Genomic DNA, 6,550 nt, shown 5'->3' on the forward strand with positions numbered 1-6,550 from the left:
AGAACCGGGGGCAGATGTCCCGGTGACTGCAGCCAAGCCAGATGGTCTGCCCCATAGTGGCTGCACAGGAGCGGGAACCTGCCGCTCAATCCTATCCCCGGTGGCTGCAGAGGGCCCCTGGCCAGCGGTCCCGAGCTCTGGCAGAGGAGGGGGCAGGGCCTGGCGGGCTCTCAGTCTCGGTGCACTGGTGATCCAGAGGCCTCTCAGGCCATGCTCCCCCGCCTGGACGCCCAAGCTGCTGCCGCCCTCCGCCTGCGGGCAGCAGCTGTCTGGGAACTCCTAAGCTCGCTCGCGCTCCCTGGATCGCAGAACCCGGGCCAAATGTCACCATGGCTGTGGGCAAGCCAGGTGGTCTGCCTGGCGGCGGCTACAAAGGGGCGAGAACTGACAACTTGCCGCTCAGCCCCATCTCTGTTGGCCGCGGAGTGGGGGCTGGGCTCCCTTGGACAGCCTGGCCAGCGGTCCCGAGCTCCGGCAGAGAAGCCGAAGGGGAGGCCCGGCGAAGGGGACAGACTCTCAGGCCGCGCGCGCGCTCGCAATCCCACGGCCTCCTAGGCCATGCCCCGCCAGCCCTCCTGGTTGCCCAAGCTGCAGCCGCTTTTATTGTTTGTGTGTGTGCAGGCAGCAGCAGCCAGGCAACCTCCAAGCTCGCCAGCGACCCCAACCTCGCAGAACCTGGGCCAGATGCCGCCGTGACTGCGGCCAAGCCAGGCGGTCTGCCTGGCGGCGGCCGCACTACAAGCAAAAACTGACTCAGCCCCATCCCCGGTGGCTGCGGAGGGCCCCAGCCAGCTACCCTCCCTCTCTCTCCAGAGGAGCAGGGCGGCCAGCGCTGCCAGGCGGGCTGCGCGCCTGCGATCCTGGGGCATCCTGGGCGGGCCCAGAGAACCCGCGAGCCAGCGGCGCCTGAGCCCGAGCTGTAGCCGCCCCCTGCTGGCGCCGCGCTGCCTGGGAGCGGCTTCTGGAGTCCCGGCGGGCTCTGAGCTGCAGGCGGGTGCCTAAAGGCTCTGCTTTAGAAAGAACTTCCTTAATTTTTTGAAGAGACTATTCTGTATCCATTTTATAATTTTGTGGCCACCCAGAAAGATATGTCCAATCATAGACACAGTGAATACAGAAAGTGGTAGTTTAAAGTGTTGACTTTTGGTCGGGTGCAGTGACTCACACATGTAATCCCAGCAGTTTGGGAGCCCAAGGCGGGTGGATCACCTGAGGTCCGGAGTGCGACACCAGCCTGACCAATACGGTGAAACCCCCTCTGTACTAAAAATACAAAAATCATACAGGCGTGGAGGTGCATGTCTGTAATCCCAGCTACTTGGGAGGCTGAGGGAGGAGAATCGCTTGAACCCTTGCAGTGAGCCAAGATTGTGCCACTGCACTCCAGCCTGGGTGACACAGCGAAACTCCCTCTCAAAAATAAATAATAAAAAGAAATGTTGAATTTTTACGAGTCATTGTTTCCATTCTAATTTTTGAATGCAACCACAGCCTCTTACCAAACAGCCTTGTTAAACTAATTCCCTGATAATAAATTCTTGACTAAAAGGGGAATCGATCGAGCAGTTTCTGCCATAATTTGAATATTAATTAAAATCTTCTCTAGAACGTAGGAAGAGAAGATAGAAACACCATTTCCCTTTTGTCCAATATTTTTAGAACGGACAACAAATTATCTTGAAATTCTTAAGAACTAGCATACCTCTCAGCTAAGAAAAAAAATAGAAAGAACTAGATGGAGCAAAGGAGCACTTTGCTCCATTTGAAAAAAGAATTTTGAGCGAAGACTGCTTATTTCAGGGAGTTGGCGATCTCCATGATTTTGTTTCCCAGCAACCTGGAGATCTGTCAATTGGATGGAGGCTGCAAATAAACCATTCCATCAGCCTTCAACCATCCACCACCAACACCTGCCCCCTCCAAATGACTCAGCCTTCCCTTAACTCCTGCCCACAGTGCAACATGTTTCTTCACTAATTCAAGGAGGCGAGTTGTGGGGGAAATATTAGGTCGGTGCAAAAGTTACTGCAGTCTTTGCCATTGAAAGTAATCGCAAAAGCCACAGTTACTTTTGCACCAACCTAATACTTCCAGCCCACAATACATGGGAGTCCTTGAATACCATATTTACTTTTGAGTAAAGAACCAACCCAATTGAAAAATTGAACTAGGAAAAAAATCATAACAGGTTCCAACTATTATTTGTTTGTTCATTCATTTTTCCATGCAGGATTTTAGCTAGTGGCATTAAATTAACTGTTTCCTAGAAAATAAAACCACTACAAAGAAACACCATTGAGAGCATACTTTAAGTTTAAAATTTTCATTAATACCTGAGGACTATTTGAAATGTGAAGTCATGAACCAAAGAGAAGTGAAAGGACTTTTTAAAAAAAAGCTGATCAGAGACACTGTTTGAATCTTTGCCTGGTGATTGGGATAGGAGGTTAAAGATTTTAAAGGTTCTCAAACCCCTCCTCTTCCTCAGCCTAGTTCTAAGGGGAAAACGGAATTCCTAGGCAGCTTGGCATGAAACAATCACATTTCTTTTTTCCCCTGCTATGAAGATTATAAAGCCCTAAGAGATTAACAAAACTCTCTACTCAGATTAAAGATCAAAACTTGATACCCTGAACACCAGGGTGCGTGGAGTGGGACGCGAGGAGCAGTGTATTTCCTAATTTGGTAACACATAAACTGAGAAGGTTAGGATGGAACACAAGGGTCTTAAAATTCAATTCTAGTGGGTCCCATTCAGAGACAATATTTAATATATGGTATTGCACAGGCAGCAGCTCATCAGAAATAGCACTGGCCAGGGCACTAGGTCAGGACCTAGAGGATCCCTGCTAAGCCATGCATTGACCTTTGGTTTCCAGATTATAAGCAGGGTAGTAGAACACTGAAAAAGCTCCAGTCATCAGATATTTACCACCAAGCAGTATTTTAACAATTTATACAGCTCTCCTGGAGCATACCAGCTGCATGTCAGCCCCAGTCTGACCTTTCCAGGCACTAATGATTAGCCAGGCCCATGACCATTATGCCCCCAGCCTTGCTTTCCAACATCATCCAATTTCCGACAGTCACTTAGCTCTTGCCACTTTATACCAAGGGCCATCCAATTCTAGAGAAAGCATTCAGGAAGACAGAAATCCTCTTCCTAGACTATTCACCATAGTCACACTAGACACATCAGATGGGGAACAGGAGTTTTGATTTAGCATTTGGCATTCCCAAATTCACTCAGGAGTAAACAGAAATATGAAGCAATAGGATTTGAAAGGAAATTCACAAAATTTAAATGTTTAATACCACTTTCATCATGTCCTTCTCTGACTACACCTTGGTCTCCCCTGGACAGGTAAATTAGATTGGAATATGTTCTATATCTTCAAGCTGCACATTTAAATCAGTGTCATTTTAATTCTTGTGAATATGTGTGAATAAGACTATAAAATTATTAAGAGGGAAAAATACTTAACCAAAAAGAAAAGTTCACTGGTGACATCAACCATAATGACCAGGATATAGGGGCTTAATTATTACTAGAAAAAGCAGATTATCTTTAATAGTGTTTCATATTTCATGTTTTCCAATATACAGTAAGTCCTTCTCCTTCTTTTTTCCTTATGGGCTTTGAGTTTTAATACAAGTCTTATTTGAAGATCTTGGAAAAGCAGAGCAGCTGAAGAAATGTGTTTTACTTCCTGTTCTATTATTAATATTATTAATGGGTCCATTCCTTATGTTACCCCCTTTGCTTTGTCTTAAATATCCTTTTTTTTCTGAATGAGTTTCTGTTCACTCATCTTTCTAAATTAAGGTAAAATTCACACTCATATAAAAACTCACACACTTATGTGAAATTCACTAAAGTGTTTAGTGAATTTAGAAAATGTTTTTAAAAGTCACATACACAGAGATAGAGAATAAAACTCTAGCTAAGGGGGTAGGAGGAGGAGATGTGAAGATGCAGGTCAGAGCACACAAAGTCACAAATATGTAAGATGAACAAGTCTAGAGACCTAACGTACAACATGAGGACTATAGTTAATAAAACATACTGTATTCTGGAAGTTTGCTAAATGAGTAAATTTTAATTGTTCCTGCAACACAAAAAACAAAACGGGTAACTATGTGACATGGTAGATACTTTAATTTGCTTCACTATAGTAAGCATTTTACTATCTACATGTATCCCTTACCATCGTGTTGTATACCTGAAATATACATAAAATTTATTTTTAAAATGTACAATTCAGTGACATTTAGCACATTTACTATGTGATGCAAACATCACCACTATCTAATTCCAAAACGTTTTTGTAACCACACAAAAAAATTCTGTGCCCATTAAGCAACCATTCCCTGTTTCCTCTCTCCCTCTCAGGCCCTAAAAACAACTAATCTCCTTTTTGCCTCTATAGATTTGCCTATTCTGGGTATTTCATGGAAATGAGCTTGATCAAGATGTGGCTTTATGTGTCTAGCTTATTTCACTTAGCATGTTTCCAAGGTCCATCTGTATAGAAGTACCTTTTATGACTGATTTATATTCCGTTGTATGGGCATACCATTGTTTTTTATCTATCAGTTGCTGGACATTTGGGTTGCTTTTGAATAATATTAATAATGCTATTATGAACACTCATATAGATGTTTCTGTTTGGACACCTGTTTTCAGTTCTCTTGTACATATCTAGAAGTGGAATTGCTAGATCATATGACAATTCTATTTTTAATTTTTGAGGAATGGCCAATTTTGTGCAGTTGCTGCATCATTTCACATTCACACCAGCAACATACAAGGGTTTCAAATTCTCAATATCCTCACCAACATTTGTTTTCCATTTTCTGTATTACAGCCATCATTGTAGGTATGAAGGGGAATTCATTGTAGTTTGATTTGCATTTCTCTAATGACTAATGATGCTGATCGACTTTTCATGTACTTATTAGTATACCTTCTTTGGAGAAATGTTTATTCAAATCTACTGTCCATCTTTCTCATTTAGTCCTTTGCCTTTCTATTGTTGAGTTGTACATTTCAACTTTATTTTAAGTTCAAATGTTTGGCATTGGCTTTTCAAACAAATGACAAAGTTGCAAAATGGACAAAGTGATAAAAATAAAGCAAACCTAGATCACTTGTCACACCTACTAAACAAACACATACAGTAACTTCAGTTTTAGATTTTTGAGTTTCAATATTCCCAGCAAGACAACAGATAGGTAAGGTATTACTAAATGATTTTTTTTTTCAAATTGACAGAGGGGAAAATAATTTATTCATGTACATGCCTACTCAACAAATATTTATTGATCACTCTGTTAGGCATTAGGATGATTGAAAACATTGGTGAAACAGTGTTGGTGTTTATATTGTCCATCCATCCAGGAAGATGCATTATAAATGAAGTTTGATTATAGAAAATATGTGAGGACAAGTAATTGTGGAAAATCTGAGTTTTAATTTGCTCAGAGTTTAGAAAAATAATGAACTTTCCAAACAGCCTAGAGATAGATAATCCGTTTTATCTTCCCTCAGAAAAGATACTATGTTAAAGAGGAACCACATCTCTCACACCATACACAGGGATATATCACCCAAACTCATCAATACAATGCCTTTGAATAGGTAATTAGGTAGCAAATGTGTATTGTTCCTTTGGATTGTTAAGGATAGCTCAATGAGGAGCTTGTGGAAACCTTGAATATCAAGGAAATTTTGAACTCAGATGAAAAAATGATGATTCCAAGTTGGCATTTTTGGATGAAAGATTAAACAAGAAATCTATCAAGCAAAGCATGAATTTTAAATAGGTGAAAACTGTATATTTTGATTCTCAATGCCTGCATCTGTGGAAAACTGAGACATTGAATTACTGAAGTATACCAATGTCTGGAACTTCATAAACAAGATGTAGAATATAAACATAAAAATAGTATGGGCTGGGCACTATGGCTCACATCTGTGATTCCAGTGCATTGGTAGGCAGTGGCAGGAGGATTGCTTGAGACCAGGAGTTTAAGACCAGTGAGATCCTGTTTCTACAAAAACAAAAACAATTTGAATTACTCTGGTGTGGTGGCATTCACCTGTAGTACCAGCTACTAGGGAGGATGAGGTGGGCAGATCACTTGAATCCAGGAGTTCAAGATTGCTGGTGAGCTATAATTGCACCACTGCACTCCAGCCTTGGCAACAGAGCAAGACCTGGTCTCTAAAAGACAATAATAAAATTAAATTTTAATTTTAAAGTAAAATTTATTAGCATGGAATATACAGGCTTTGAAATCAGACAAACCTCAATTTTAGAATCAACTTTGCGTTTTAAAGTATGGCACTCAGTGAAAATTATTTATAGTTCCTAACTCTTGATTTCCTGAATTGTAAAATAAGGACTAAAATATCTCATTCGTTAATGCTTAGCACAATAACTGTAATACATTGATAATTTTTATAATTGTGTTGGAATATGATATAAATGGTGAATGGAGACAGAAGAATGCATAAATAGAGAGGAAAGGAAATCTGAACAAATTA

Source organism: Macaca nemestrina, chromosome 15 (genome assembly GCF_043159975.1).
Source record: "Macaca nemestrina isolate mMacNem1 chromosome 15, mMacNem.hap1, whole genome shotgun sequence".
NCBI classification, from domain to species: domain Eukaryota; kingdom Metazoa; phylum Chordata; class Mammalia; order Primates; family Cercopithecidae; genus Macaca; species Macaca nemestrina.